Consider the following 16,711-nt stretch of genomic DNA (forward strand, 5'->3'; position numbering starts at 1 on the left):
TCCCGAGATTAATTGTTCCAGAGAATAGCCATGAGCATTATAGTGGTTCTGGAAAAATTAATCTCGGGATCCCGAGATTAATTTTTCCAGAGAATAGCCTTAAACAACATTAAGACTCTGGCAAAATTAATCTCGGGATCCCGAGATTAATTTTTCCAGAGAATAGCCTTGAACAACATTTAGGCTCTGGAAAAATTAATCTCGGGATCCCGAGATTAATTTTTCCAGAGCCTAAATGTTGTTCAAGGCTATTCTCTGGAAAAATTAATCTCGGGATCCCGAGATTAATTTTTCCAGAGCACAACATTAAGGCTCTGGAAAAACTAAACTCGGGATCCCGAGATTAGTTTTCACAGAGAACAGTCATCAAAACTAGAACCAAGTTTAATACTTATAGACCATAACCAAAACCATGTGCACACTTATTACCCTAACCAGAAAGACCATAATCCTCACTAGACCATAATCATAGTCCTAAAGAGACCATAATCATAAGTAAACAAAACCATAGTCATAGGGGGATCGTAATCATAGTTGTAGAGAGCCCATAATCATAACTAAACAAGACCTATGCAAGCAAAGTATCCATAACCATAACCATATTTGATCATAACCATAACCATACTTGAGACCAACAACATAACCATATTTGAGACCATAACCATATTTGAGACCATAATCATAATCATAATTTAGTGATTTCCTCATTTTGGCTTGATTTCATGCTACCTTTGCTAAATCACTCGTACAAGTCTTTTCCATTGATAGTTTTCGCCCAAAAGTATATCTGTAGAACCAATTGAACATTTCTTTGAGGTAATTTATACGAGTCTTTCCTCCTCCATGTCGGGAATTCATTTTCTTGCCATAGCTTCCCTGCATTTTCTATGAAATGAGAATGCTCAAAAAAAAAAATTTAATATAAAAATTAATTTGTGCATAAACCTTCATTTTCTAATGATAAAAATTTGCCATAGCTTCCCCGCATTTGCTATGAAATAAGAATGCTCAAAATTCTACTTTTAATATAAAAATTAATTTATGCATAAACCTTCATTTTCTAATGATAAAATTTTGCCATAGCTTCCTCACATTTTCTATGAAATGAGAATGCTCAAAATTCACTTTTAATATATAAATTAATTTATGCATAAACCTTCATTTTCTAATGATAAAATTTTGCCATAGCTTCCTCTCATTTAACATAAAAATTAATTTCTGCATAAACCTTTTTTTTCTAATGATAAAATTTTACCATAGCTTCTCCACATTTTCTATGAAATGAGAATGCTCAAAATTCACTTTTAATATAAAAATTAATTTATGTATAAACCTTCATTTTCTAATGATAAAATTTTACCATAGCTCCCCCACATTTTCTATGAAATGAGAATGATCAAAATTTCACTTTTAATATTAAAATTAGTTTATGCATAAACCTAAGCATAAACATAAACATTACTTCATCGAAACAACAACATAAATCAAGAAGGACATGGTTTTAAGAGGAAACCATGAGATAAAATGCTTGCCAAGCATGTAGAGAGGTTGGGAAGAAGATTAACATCTAAAAAGAGAGTAAACATCATTGTTTAGGCTAATGATTGTGTCAAGTTTCAAGTATACAGGCATTTTGCAATGCTAGCCTGCAACCTATTGCCCACCATTTCACACAAAATGCTCTGTTGGATAGTCATGCTGATAACCGTTGTAGTCGTAGTAGAGCCTCTCACCCTTGGGTATGTCTCTGATTGCAATGAGCAGAGCATGAGCCTCCCCATCTGTGTTGAACCTCACACATCTCAGGTTCTGTTTCTTCCTTCCATCTCTGTAACATGAACCCAACTCTAGTGCACATCAAGGGACAGTGGCTAAGATTTTAACATTTGAGCTTGTATCACTTTTGGACATATTTACTTAAACCTAGACAAGTGAGATGGGCATTGCTTACTGAGTATGATTGTTGATGCCGGACACAAATCGAGCAATGTTACCCCTTTTGTCCGGGCAAATCACGAGGTCGTTGGTGGAGCATTCAGCAAAAAGCAAGCCCATGATACTATCACCTTCATCATTCTCTCTGTTGCACATGTAGTCTACATCCCCGGTATACTCAGCTACAATGGTTAAATCCTTGATGGGGGCATCTGCTTCAACCACAAACCTGCATGAAAAGAGGTCACCCTCCATCAGACGACAAAGTTTGACTTCTTCTAACCCAAAGCTTAATTCTGTTGCCCTTGATGACAAGTCCATTACCCTTCTCGAGGATCATAAGCCAACATTAAGGGAGGGCAAGCACCCCTGCTACACATCTCCTTGCAGAGATCAAATGCAGCTTTGTCATCTTTGCTCATGATCTGGAATCGTTTAAGGGACAATATATGTACAATTTCAGCAAAACAATACATAAAGCTTAAGTAAGAGTTTTAGTTTGCAAAACAATACATATAGGTCAAGTAAGAGTTTAATTTGCAGAAGCAAGAAAGAATCAGGACAGCAGACAATCAAGGGCCCAAAATTGAATGATCATAAGCAGCAGAGGTTTTAGCTCAGATCACAAGAAACACAGTAGAATAGCAAAAATAGCAGTATGATAACAATGAAACACGCGCAAACATAAGGTGCATAGAGCCAGGAATGAATTCAGAACAGGAGGATATTAGCAGAAAAAAGGAGGGATTAGATCAATTCATACAGGGTTTAAGAGCCAATTTGCAGGCCGAAAGGAGGCATAAGATCAAATCACGATGGAGCCCATGAAATATATTACCTGCATTCCACCTTTCTCAAGGCTGGGATCATTGGCCGATTGCGGGGGGCGAGTCCGGCAATGTAAGTCAGGTTATCGCTGTACTCCACCCCTGAGATGGTCATGGCGGTCGCAAGTGAAGCCATCTGCTCTAGCCTCCTTGAGGCGTCACTTGAAGGTGTGAAAGGAAGCAGCCTCCTGCTTTTTTTCTTCACACACAAGCTTGACCCTGCCCTTCTGCGCTTCTTCCCGCCTGCAGCTTAGCCCGAAAAAATTAAAAAAAAAATTCACATTTGAGCTTGCTACTTCACCCATCTGGAAAACCCATATCAGTGATTGAAATGCATCTAGGCCCATCTCGAAAACCCGCCTCTGATTGAAATGCATTGATTAAATCTAGCATATCTGGAAAACCAACCTTAAATCGATTGAAATGGCCTCCGAATCTTAAAGAAATCAATGATTTTCATCTGCACCAATGGAAATCCTGGCCTCCCACATAAACAACCCAAATCAGATTCTGCCAAAACTAAGAATTTTCACAGCTCAATTAGACGCAACTTCCAGCTGAAACCTAGACGAAGTTAGGCATGGATTAATGTTTCCATTGCCGAATTCAAACCACCAAGCAGTCTGCACAGATTAATGTATCTTAAGGGGCGGGATTGGATGCACGATTTCTGCATCCAATCCACTCCTACAGGCATAGCGGGTGCAATAAAATACGAGGGAATACAGCGATTTGAAATTGGCCCAAACAATGTTGGCAAACCTGAGATGCGTTTCTCCTTCGAGGCGCAGACGGCGTGCTGCACAAACTCCATGGTGATGGAGAATATCCGCTTGCTCTTTTGCCGCTGTTGGGCAGCCATAGCTAGTAGCTCGCGCTCGCGCTCTCATCTCGTCTCCCCTCCCCCGTAGCCTCTGTTCGTCATCTTCAAATCTTCCCTTTTCCCACTCAGGCGGGCGCCCACCCAGTCAGCGTCCGACCTCCCGAGATTAAAAGCTAATCATCGGCTCACATTAAAAGGCGCCCCCCCTTTCTCTATATGCCGTTGATCCCATCCCTCCCATCCCGTGTGACTTATAGGGGAGGGTGGTGGGCCACACTCGGCGTCGCCGCTGGGTGAAAGAGAAAAAACTAGAATTATAGCCATGCGGGTACACGCGGCGACGGTGACGGGACAAAAGAGGCGTCCAACTGAGTGTGACAGCATGAGGCCTAACTTCTGAGCAGGCCTGTGCGAGGTACGCAAGTACTCCGCCCCCTTAGATTTGGCGCTAGATTTGGGCGTGATGAGACAAGGACCTCCAGCTGCAGCAGCAGCAGGAACTATCCCATCACTATCAACACAGGAAGAGAGAGAGAGAGAGAGAGAGAGAGAGAGGACACTGTGACTGACTGGCCAAAGAATGTCCTTCGTGAGGCCGCGTCGTTAGCGAGCGAGTTGGGTTTCCCCAACTGACATCACGTAACCAAACTTCAAACTCTAGAACCTCGTCCCTTTTGAACCATGCCGGCTCAACTTCGCCTTTGGAAATTGTGTGGTGTACTAACTCATTGCTCGAAAATAACCCGGGTTTAGTGTAATATCACCTTCCAATTTTAAAAAATACTTGTAAATTGATATAGTTGACGGAATATATTATAAATGCTTTTAAAATTTTAAAAAAAATTGATAATTTCTTAAATTTTTATATATGAAGGTTTTCCAATTTTTGAGAAAATAGTTTTTTTTCGAACATTGGTGTAGTTGCCTTTTAAATAGCCCATTCCTAACCCTCTCAATTTTCAAAGTTCCAACTTTCTCTCAATAGCTATAGCTATTTACGTTCATGCATTGTTCTGTGTTTTCTATTACTTTATCTTAATAAATGTCGAATAAACTACACTACTAATTACTTCATTTAAAAATTTTGTTGGAAATTCAAAAACTTTGATACTAGAGTTTTGATCATGGGGATAAACTAAATCACATCGATTTGATTTCCACAAACTTATCATCCAGCTACAAAGAATAGATGTAGTGTCACATTGATTTCTATAGATGAACTAAGAAGATTTAGATGCTTTAACTATAACAAGCCACACAAATGAAAGATAAAGATAGCAATTTTGGGCATGGTGGTGTTCTTCAAAAGAAATAACTCTCCAATCCCACTAAACTCAATCCTCCTAGGAGAAAATGGTACTTACGCCATTTTGTTGTGATGATTTTATTTCGCACGCCCTTTTACCTTCCCTTAGTGAACTTGAAGGGACGTGGACGAGGGGTAGGGGCAAGGGCAAGGGCAAGGGGGATTTTGAACTCATGTCCCCCCTGGAGAGAATTCATGCTCTAACTAATGCTATTGCCTCCATCCCTTACTTGCACCATTGTTAAGTTCATTCGTGTTAGGTATCCCCACTGCAAAACCATTCATGAATGGTTTTAGGATATGTAGACTATTACTATCCAAGGGGATCCAATACTGACATGCTTGATTTTATATGGCAATCATGCTCATTTTGACCATCGAATAGATGTAAAAAATTTCCATCCCCGTAAAAAATACACATAGATCATATAAGACGCATGGTTTTTTAACTTCAATTAGGTGCAACACTAACTAATAACCATTGGAGAATTCTCAACTAAGAACTAAAAGATTTCTTGTAAAAGAACAATTATTTCAATCCAAATTTAAAATTAGAATCACCTAAGTGTGAGACTAAAAGTTGTTGTGCTTTCTCTCCACAAGCAAGAACGACACCCATTGTTTTTTATCGTAGTTACATGGCAAGTGCCAATTTCACTTGTGTCTTTTTTATGTTTTATCATGTTTCTCATAATAATTTTTCATGTATGAAAACTTAATACTGATTTTGCATTTTGCTTTTCCAAATAATCTTCAACTTGAAAAGATTGGTTTAATTTCACTGGATTAAAATACACATTAAAGCTTGAACTTATGAGAGAGAGGGAGGGGGGGGAGGAAGTGGGGGAGGGTTCAATATCTTCACATCTCAAAAGTTTATCTAGGAATATGTGAGCATACATACATGTGTATACTAAAGTTCACAAAGCAACAACAAAGTTCTATTCTTTGAAGTCAACTCTCCTCCATTAATACTCTCATGGTAACAAGATGATATGTACTGCTATGTTTAGATTGGAAGCTAGCTTTCCCTACATTTTTAATCAAGTGACTCAACTTCCCCTCGATGTGTGTGTGTGTGTGTGTGTGTGTGTGTGTGTGTGTAAGAGAGAGAGAGAGAGGGAGGGAGAGAAGATTATGCTAAATTTTCTCAACAATAAAATCTTTTAAAGATTTTTGTAAAGTTTCTCAATAAGAGATTCTTCCCAAAAAGTAATTACACCACTTTTGGAATATGCAACCATGTGCCATTTAGAGTTAGCATGTTCTTTTACCCACTCTTTTACACACAATCACAAGCATTAAAGATATAATTTTTCTTTTTTAAAAGTGTTTATTTGATACTTTTTATCTTCCAAACACTCATACTTTCGAGTTTTAATGCTTCAAAAATAATCACAAACATGTGTGCAATCCTAATAGAGCCCATCTTCTCAAATTTTTGTTTGTTATCTCTATTTGATTCTTTTTATCTTCCAATCACTCAGACTTATGAGTTGTAATACTTCAAAATAATCACAAAACCTGTGTGCGTTCCTAATAGAACCCACTCTTTTACACATAGTCACAAGCATTAAGATATAATTTTACTTTTTTTAATGTTTATTTGATATTTTTTATCCTCCAATCACTCAGACTTGCGAGTTATAATACTTGAAAATAATAAAAAACATGTGTGTAGTCCTCATAGAACCCACTCTTTTACATGAAATCACAAGCATTAAAGATATAATTTTACTTTTTTGTGAATGTTTATTTGATACTTTTTATCCTCCGACCACTTAGACTTGCAAGTTGTAATACTTCAAAATAATCACAAACATGTGTGCAGTCCTTTATTGGGCTTCTAGCATTATTATCCATAATCTTCGCAATTTTTTTTAAGTGTAGGTCAAACTTGCACCTACATAAATTAGTAATATCATCTTGTGGAGGCATCATGTATAGGCGAGAAATCAAGAATAGAGAATGCAGTGGATTTACATTGAAAAGATAAAGAAAGTATTTAAAAGGATTATAAGAAGAGATGGAGCATCATGGATATAAAGGAAATCAAGATCAAAGTGTGATGGATTAATGATGTAGCTTAAAGAGTGTAGCGAGTTAATTGAAGATCAAAAAGTGTGTTAAAGACTATGATAAGAAATTGATGGAAGACTAGAGAGTGTGATGAATTGATAAAAGAGGCTAAAAGCAACAACAACAAAAAAAGATGATTTGAGTCATATCAAGTTTTAGGATAGTTTGGTGGAGCTTTTGGATGGGATATATGGGGAAGGTAGGGGATTCAAAATTTAAAAAAAAGTCAACTTTTTGGGCATTAAGAATGAGGATGGGGGATGGGGGATGGGACATAGTGTTGAAAATATCAAGTAATGTTGGGTAAATGTTAGAAGCAAGGACCCTCAATTGATATATGAGTTGCATTAGTCATAGACTATGGTTGAAAGGCTTAAAGGAAACCCAAATGTGAAGGTAATATGTGGAATGTTTAGCCCAAATGGAGGCCAAAAGAAGGCACCTAGAAGAAGGTGGGAAATAGCCCACGTGGGTGCTCACTTCAAGGGAGATGGTGCTCAAATCCATGAAAGATTAGGAGATGGATTAATTAAGGTTAGGAGCCATAATTAGTGGCTAATGGAGGTGTAATCAAGCTTAGGAGCCATAATTAATGGCTAATGGAGGTGTAATCAAGCCTATATATAAAGGCCCTCTATCTAATGGATTATCATATGATCTTTTTGCTAAATCTCTTGCTTTGTCATTATGCTCTAGTTTAGCATCGGTTTTAATCTCTTTCTTGCATTTTTATTATTTCAAGATGTTGGTACTAATCCATTTCTACACACCCTAATCCTCCCTAGGTATGAAATTCAATTTGGTATCAAAGCCACCCATTGTCCCTTAATCATCCATACACCCTAGGAAAAACCTTAGCTAGCAAAATCATTGGCATCCTATTAATCCACTTTTCCCCTCTTTTTCCAAGCTCCAAAATCATCAAGAATAAAAGTTTTTGGGCTCATCTACTATAAGAAGGTATCATTTACAAGCAACTACATCAACTCAAAATGTTACAAGGCATCTAAGGGGGAGTGAAGTGATTAATTTGAAGACTCCGAATCAGCCCAGGTGGCAATGATTTCTAGAAACAAGGGGGTAAAAACATCACATTTCTCATCAATCGTGTGAGTTTTCAGTTATGGCTTCATCATATAGCATGTGGAGAGTGTACATATTTGTTTATTGAGCATAAACAACAAATATTTGAGCTTTAGTCTTCAAATCATACCCTGGTTTATTAACAAAAATTGTCTCTCTTACTAACCACAATTAATTTTTTGAGACATTAAGGGTTAAAGTCTACCATTGGGGTGTTGCTAAAAAGCCTTGTGCATCATCAAAACCATTTTTCCACTTAGTTTGTTGGTACTCTAATTTACTCTCCCGAAATAAGTTATTCTATTCTTTGGTTTTGCAGTTCTTTGAACTAGGGAAGAGTTAATCATATAAAATGCATCTCTCTACCTTTGTAAGGGACTAGACACTAGCATTGGGTCACTCCATTGCTAAAACCTTCCCATTCCCATGGGGAAATCATGAGAACTTCACTCATAGATGATAAATTTAATGGTGATGGTTTCCATACATAGCAAGTAAAGCTTAAATTTGTACTCATGAAAGTTGGGCTTTGGGGGATTATGAACGGAAGGGAGAAGTGTCCCAGATTGGAAGGAGAAGAGAAAAGGTTTTGGCTTGGGAGGAGAGATGAGAGAGCCCTAACCATCACTGCATTAGGACTAGGAGATAGTTTCATTCATCATATTGCATCAGAAGAAAATTCAAAAGGAGCATGGAATGAACTAGAGAAGTTGTTTGGAGAACTCTAAATTTAGTTTTCAAAATCAATTTTTTGGATTGGACATGAAAGAAAGTGAGTCACTTCAAGATCACTTGAACAAAATGAAAAGTGTTTTCCAAAAACTTACATGTGTTGGATCGTGATTGAATGAGGAGGATGCCATAGCAATCCTCCTCAAGATCATGACCTTGGAAGCATTTAGCCCATTGGTGGCTACCTTTAAAAATCTACATGACCAGACCTTCACTAGCATTACAACAATCTTGATTAAAGAGGAGAAAAGACTCAAAGTTAAAGTGAGTGGACCTTCATCACATTACAAGGAGAAATCATTCTTCACCAAAGGACCAAGAGCCAAACTAGATTACAATTTTTGTGGCTAACTAGGTCACATAAAGAAATATTGTTGGAATAAAAAGAAGACTCAAGCCAACACTCAAGCAAACAAAATGATCAAAGAAGAGCCACAAATGAATAGGCTTCTCAAGAAGGAGGCAAATCACTAGAACATCTCAATTAATTGATGGAAGGGGGTTTAACCCACTCATTGTATTCCTACCCTTGTGTAAAACTTCAACCCTAATCCAACATTTTAGCCTATCTGTGATAGACCACTCTAGCAAATGACTAATAGTGTAGATCCAATGTATGTATGGTAGTACTAGTTCATCACTTAAGGGGGAGTGTTAAAAATAGCAAGTGATGTTGGGTAAATGTTTGGAGCAAAGGGGAGTGCAATATGACCCTCAATTAATGTATGAGTTACATTAGTCCTAGACTATGGCTAAAAGAATGAATAGAAGCCCAAATGTGAAGGTATATGTGGAATGTCTAGGCCAAAATAAGGAGCCTAAAAGAAGGTGGGAAAAAATAGCCCAAGTGGGTGCTCACTTCAAAGGAGATGGTGCTCAAAGGAGATGGTGCTCAAATCTAGGCAAGATTAGGGGATGCTCACTTCAAGGGAGATGGTACTCAAATCTAGGCAAGATTAGGGGATGCTTTAATCAAGCTTAGGAGCCACAATTAGTGTCGAAGAGAGATGTACTCAAGCCTATATAAAGGCCCTCTATCTAATGGAGATGTACTCAATCCTATATAAAGGCCATCTATCTAATGGATTATTATATTAGTTTTTTGCTAAATCTCTTGCCTTGAAAATAATGCTCTAGTTTTGTCATTAATTTAGTCTCTTGCTTGCATTTCTATTATGTCAAGATGATATGCTAATCCATTTCTACACACCTAATCCTCTCTAGGCCACCTAACTGGAGATGTGAGATGATGAGCTTGGATGTTTAGACAAGGAAGGATGGATGGGGGAGGTAAAACGTAGGGGAGGTGAAGCAAGGGTGTTACAAGGGGAGGTGAAGCAAGGGTGTTGCAATTACACCATAGCTAAAATTTCTATAATGGTTACATTTTTTATTGCTTTGATTATTGAACCTTTGATTTTATTTATTGAATAATGCATGCTAAAAGTTATACCTCTTTTTAAAAAAAATATTTTCCTCTATAAAGGTTCTTTTAATTTCTTCAAATGTGGGATTTGGAAGGTTTTTAAATGTTGATTTTAGGGTGTTGAATTCCTTTGACATATATTTTAATGGAATTATGATAACATCAAAAACCACATTGCTCCTCAGAGTCTAGTGCAACAACTTATAGTTTGAGACTCTTTTAAAATTCTTACCCTTTGCAACATATAATGTTTCAAAAGATATTTCCAATCCTCTTATAATGTAGATGCAAAAGTAATAAGGTGAATGAATTCCTCACGTAGCTTAAGTGCAATCATAAAGTGCTCTATCATCTCCTCAATGTAATGAAACCCTCAAGCAAATCTAGGAGCTAGGGAGGATTAAAGATGTGCAACGTTAGCAAAAAGTTTACATTGGATGTAAACATGCCACGTGGTTGTTGCAAAAAGGGGGGTATAATTATTTTCAGTCATGGCTAAGAAAACTTTAAAGCATGCAAAAAGCTATGATTTGTTCTTCAATGGATTCACCCAATTGTGGCATGTAATGTTCATCACATCAATGAAGGTAACAAAGTATACATAAGCCCCCCGATAGGACCACATGCATTACTATGGATAAGTTCTACATAGGACCACATGCATTACTATGGATAAGTTGTGATTTGTGGGCAACTCCCATCGATCCATCCTTGGGAAATGAGGCATGTTACATTTTGTCAATCCTTCACATACATGTTTTATAGGCACTTTAAGTGATGAGAAAGCACCATGTCATGCCTTTTGAGGCAAAGTAAACTATTAACATTCAGATTACCAAACCAAGTGTGCCACAACTTTGTGCCAGTGTGATAACTACAATGTCAATTGGCAAAAAATCTTCTAATGCACTCCTATCATAGACATCCAGCTTATATAAGCCATCCAGCTTATATAAGACATCCAGCTTATATAAGCCATCAGTAATGACAATCGTATCCCCTTCGTGAGACGATCCTGCACTATGCAAATATCATCCACAAACTAAACAAGGAAGCTTGCTGTACAATTGCTGAAACCAAATTGAGGAGTTTCTTAATGCCAAGTACATATAAAAACATCTTTGAAAGTGACGATATCTCCATTCACTACAACAAGCAAAATTTGTTGACCAATGCCTTTGATGGCATATGAAGCATTGTTTGGTACACACGATAGTGCCCCACTTAGGTGCATCCCATAAAGAGACAAACAACCCTCCAAGGTTATGTGCTTAGAAGTACCACTGTAAGCACGGCTGCCCACTGACATGCATTCTATGTGCTTTGAAGGATCATAAGCACAACTTATCCACAATTGGCAAGCATGCCAAACAAATCACTCTGATCCCTGCCATTATGTTGTCCCAAAATTTGTACACACTACTACAAATGTATGCAATAAAGGATGAACAAAAGTCAGGGAAAAAGAGCAAGTACCGGGGCTAGAAAATGTGCTCAACAATGGAATGCGAGGCTGTTACAGATTGTGCATAGGAATCGAAGGATCCATGATGAGCAATCGGACGATCAGAGATGAGCAATTGAGAGACGGTCAAACTCGAGCAATCAGATGATATATACTCGAGCAATCAAACATTCAAAGATGAGGAATCGGGTGATCGAAGATAAGTAATCAAATAATCAAACGAGCAAATTCAAGTAATCAGAATGATTGGAGACCAGAAAACAACAGACTATACAATCAAAGATGAGTAATCGGGTGATCAGAGATAAGTAATCAAATGAGAAATCAAACGATCAAATTCGAGTAATCAAAACAATTGGAGATAAGCAATTGGGTGATCGGAGATGAGTAATCAAGTGATCACAAATGAGAAATTAAACAATCAAACTCGAGTAATCAAAATGATCGATGAATTAGCAAATCAAGTAATTAGAGAAGTGCAATCGGGAAATCGGAGATGTACAATTGGGTGATCGAAGATGTGCAATCGGGTGATCAAAGATGAGCAGTCAAGCGATCAAAGATGATAGATCAGATAATCAAGATAGCAATCAAATGATTGAACCTTAATGACCAAACTAGTGCAATTGGGTGATTGGAATTTTCCAATTGTGATCAATGTAGTCGTCGATTAGAGAATTGAGCGATTGTAACCTACCATTGCATAACCAATCGGGCGATTGAAGAACCTGTACCACTAATCAAACGATCGATGATTGCAAAAAACCAATGATTATAGATGTTGGCAATTGAATAGACATACAATTATAGTACCCTTGAATTTGTGGAAGCCGATGATTGCACAACCAATCGGGCAATTGGAGAGTCACGTGATTGTAGAGCTGGCTGATTAAGCGACGATTGTTGCAAACATGTATCTTATTTAACACATGTGGCACATTGTGGTGATGTGGTGGGAGCGACAGATAGAAATGGATAAAACTGGATGAACTGCACCTGTTTCATCAATTAATCAACGGATTTGATGCCACTGCTCACGACTGCTACTCCGATTACTTGTCTGTTGGACTATTTGTGTGAAGCCATCTTACAGAGTTAAATCGTTTTTGCTATCAACTGTGTGGAGCTAGGAAAGCTATGACCACCACCACCTATACAAAGCTGTGAAAGTTGCAAGCTTCAATGGAGAGCTTGGAGATGGAAACCACCAACTCAAGCCACAAAACCTACTCCCGATACCACTGTTGGGCTGAGGGGGACTAAGATCACACACACACACACACACACACACACACACACACACACACACAGAGCTTGAGACACACAAGAGAGAAAGAGAGCTAGAACAGTGCTTCTGGATGCAAATATGAGAAGTGATAGTACAATACTCTAGGGTACTCAAGTACCACCGCCTAAGTGGGCAGTCACATGGGGAAAAAACCCTTCCAAGCAAGAAGGTAAAAAGTGCATGTATATAAGAGGACGTCCGTTCACGACAAAACGCCCACGAGAATATACACAACATGTGTAATAGAGCCTACCATCTCTCCTAATCACAAGTATCCATACATAATTTACCACTCCTACCTAAGAGGGTAGTCACACGGGGGAAAAAGCCTTCCCAGCAAAGAAGGTAAAAAGTTTACGTGTACAAGAGTCCGTTCACACCAGAACGACCATGAGAGTATAATACAGCCTACCATATCTCCTCCTCACTCACAAGTATCCATATATAATTTACCACTCGTGCGTATAGTAGTTTTTAATCCTTTGCTCACTCTAGCTAACTTGGCCCCTTTTAGCCCCTTTTTGCTTGGCCTTTTTTGATTGCATAGAGGTGATTCACACAAACGGTGTATACAGAACTTAGGTGGCCCTTCTTGTATTATATGTGGAGGTGATGGTGGTCTAGGGCTTTTGATGGGGAAAGTGCCAACTTGAGACATGTGATGCCAATGAACATGAAAAGTGCATCTTCATTACATCTTGATCGCGTACTATGAGAACATGCATATATATTTATCTAAATGTTTTTAATTATAACATTTGATGTGGACAACGAGAGAGAGAGAGAGAGAGAGAGAGAGAGAGAGAGAGAGAGAGAGAGAGAGAAGAAGAAGAAGAAGAAGAAGAAGAAGAAGAAGAAGAAGAAAAACTACATTAACATCTACAAAAGGATAAAATAAACTATGAGACCAAATAAACAACATGAAGGCCATGAAGGCATTGAGCCAAATTTGTGGTCCAATAAGAGAAAACGCCTGAAGAAAAAAAAACATACTGCTTAATTAGTAGACCCAAATTTGTGGTCAAGTAAGAGAAAACACCCAAGGAAGAAAAAATCATACTACTTAACTAGTAGAGCTACAATGCCGAGATTCAAATACATTCATCTTAACTGAGAGAGAGAGAGAGAGAGGGAGAAAGAGAGAGAGAGAGAGAGAGAGAGAGAGAGAGAGAGAGAGAGAGAGAGAGAGAGAGAGAGAGAGAGAGAGAGATTTACAAAACAAAGACCAAGAATCACATACATTCAGCTCAACTTAGAGTCATGTCTACTTTTTGGGTTTGGGCTTGCCAAAATCTTCAATAAGGGCTATGCACTTTCCTTCTTTGTGAGGTGCTCAAACTCTACAAGCTGTTGCTCGAGTTGCATTGGGGTTAGCTCAATCCATATCGTAGTGCCTTTGTCTATCTCAATCTTCTCATGTTTGGTATGGCAAGTAAGTAGTACATGATTGCCTTATCATGAAAATGGTAAACTCTAAAATGTGCATGCTATGCAAAAGAGAGAAATTTTTTTGGACATGTCAAACTTTTTGTTTAACAAGTTGGTGGTTTTTTGAACCAACTATTGTTGCAAGGGTTGGTTCAAAACAAGTGTGTATGTACGTGACGTGGGTATGTGTGTGTTTTCGAATATATATCGATCTCCCTCACAAAACACCACCAGTAGTAACCTGGGAATGAACAAGACCTTAGGTGATACTAAGATGGCTAAGCGTAGTCATTTGAATTGGGTTAGATGGATTCCCTTGCAAACAATTGGGGGGAAAGTCTTTTATGAGTGTTTGTGTGTCCATCATGGACGAGATGACGTTGAACGTTGGCAACCTGGCATACATGCAATGTGGACCAATTTGGATCTCAGAAAGAGGCCGCTCAAAATGGGGCCCTTCTCTCATGTACCTGAAGCTGGAAAAAACCTAATGCCGTATTTTGTCCGGGACGATTGAAGCGGCACTTGAATGTGACGGCCACATGAGGAGTTGGCGCATGGCCCGCCCGCCCGCCCCTCCGCCCGCCGGCCCTACTCTTCATACAAAGAAATACTTTAGACGCAATCCTAAATTTTGTGCCTCCCAACTTCAACTGCCAGGAAAGAACCCCCCCAACGTCAAACAAGCGAATTTTTTTAATTTTTTATTTCAGTGGAAATAGTATTTAATATTTAAACTATGAAAATATATACACTGTATGCCCCCCCCTATTGGAATATATATTAATGTATGTATATTGCCCTTGTATATTACGTAGCAAGTGTTGTCACGGGAAAAGTCTAAGTGCCTACATCCTAGTGTATGGTACATACACCGTTGTATAATACCAACACTGTGTATCACGGTACATGTATATATATATATATATATATAATTCACACCCTTGCACAGCACCTTTTAACCAAAAAAAACCTAAATTTTGGAAGTACAAAATCATTAAATGATTCTTTCCACATCCCCCATGGAGAATCTCCTCACTTTCATGCCTCCTCCTCCTTAGTCTTGAATTCAAGGTATTCTCGCTTAACTTATCACTACTTTTATACATGGCATATCCACATCACATAAAATTTTGTTAAATTTAGAATCTTTTCTTCATGCTCAAATAATATGGCATTACTTGGTGAGGGTCCCAATCCAAACATAAGCTTTAGCCATTAAATTCAACTTAGGAGACCCAGATTCACATGACAAGTCACTAATCACGAATCTTCTCAGATGTGGTCAATGGTTTTGTGTATATACTAGTTGTTTTCTAAGTGATCAAAAGAATGCTTTCATGAGGGGTGCTCAATCGTTTGCATGGAGAGACACTGCAAACACTAGCAAACAAATCTACCATTCAACCCTTGTTTGTTTTCATAATAATAAGAGGATAAATAATAAACCCCTTCTTGAAAATCAAAATGGCCTTATTATAGATGACATATTGTGTGACATATTGTAAACCCCTTCTTAATAATAGCTCATTTTAATAGGAGGACAAATTCTTAAAAATCAGAATGGCCTTATTATACATGATAATCCTTTAAAGCAAACATAGTTTCATGGCACTTGACTAAATTTGAGATACATTTCTACATAATCTCTTTTCATGTGATCTGACATTTTAATTAGATTACTATCAAAGTGTACTTAATATACAATTGAGCACTTAATAATCAAGAATTGATTCTACTATATATTTAATTTCATCTTACGTAATAATATTTTGATGTATCTTGTAAAATCATATAGTGAGAGATGAAAATCCTTTCTGAAATGAAAAGGTAACATTTTTAAGGGGGGAAATCAGTGTGAAAACCCCCAATAGCATTTACATATAGAGCATGTATATAAGTACTAAGGCATCCAACCTATACTTTTTGTTTGGTGACTAATGTGACTATAGAAGTATGAAAGGTCACCTAACATTTATGTCTTAGTTGTGTAAAAAATGTCATAAGGACTTACGCCACAACATGTGTTCCTTTACAACTATCATGATATTAACATGGCATTGAGTCATGAGTTCATTGTTGATAGAAATGTGTTAGGGGAATGTCCATGCCATTAAGAACATGGCACTTACAAAAATGAGTTGCAATGGAAGGGCACATAAAGGCAAGGATTATGCTAAGGCTCGTGCAATTTGATAAGGCTCATGCAATTATGCTAGAATTCACAAGCCATTTATACGTGGTGATCTTAGCAATTTCTATACACTACAAGACTTCATAATGTCGACCCCGAGAGGTCAAGGAGCCATTTGATATCAT

General features: G+C 37.8%; 1 pseudogene; it reads right to left on the reverse strand.

The window, feature by feature from the left end:
* Positions 1 to 1,606: 1,606 nt before the first annotated feature.
* Positions 1,607 to 3,624, reverse strand: LOC147631576 (putative Histone-lysine N-methyltransferase ATXR5; annotated as a pseudogene).
* Positions 3,625 to 16,711: the final 13,087 nt, after the last annotated feature.

Source organism: Cibotium barometz, chromosome 14, assembly GCF_041138505.1.
Source record: "Cibotium barometz isolate CiBa-2024 chromosome 14, ASM4113850v1, whole genome shotgun sequence".
In the NCBI taxonomy this organism is placed as follows: domain Eukaryota; kingdom Viridiplantae; phylum Streptophyta; class Polypodiopsida; order Cyatheales; family Cibotiaceae; genus Cibotium; species Cibotium barometz.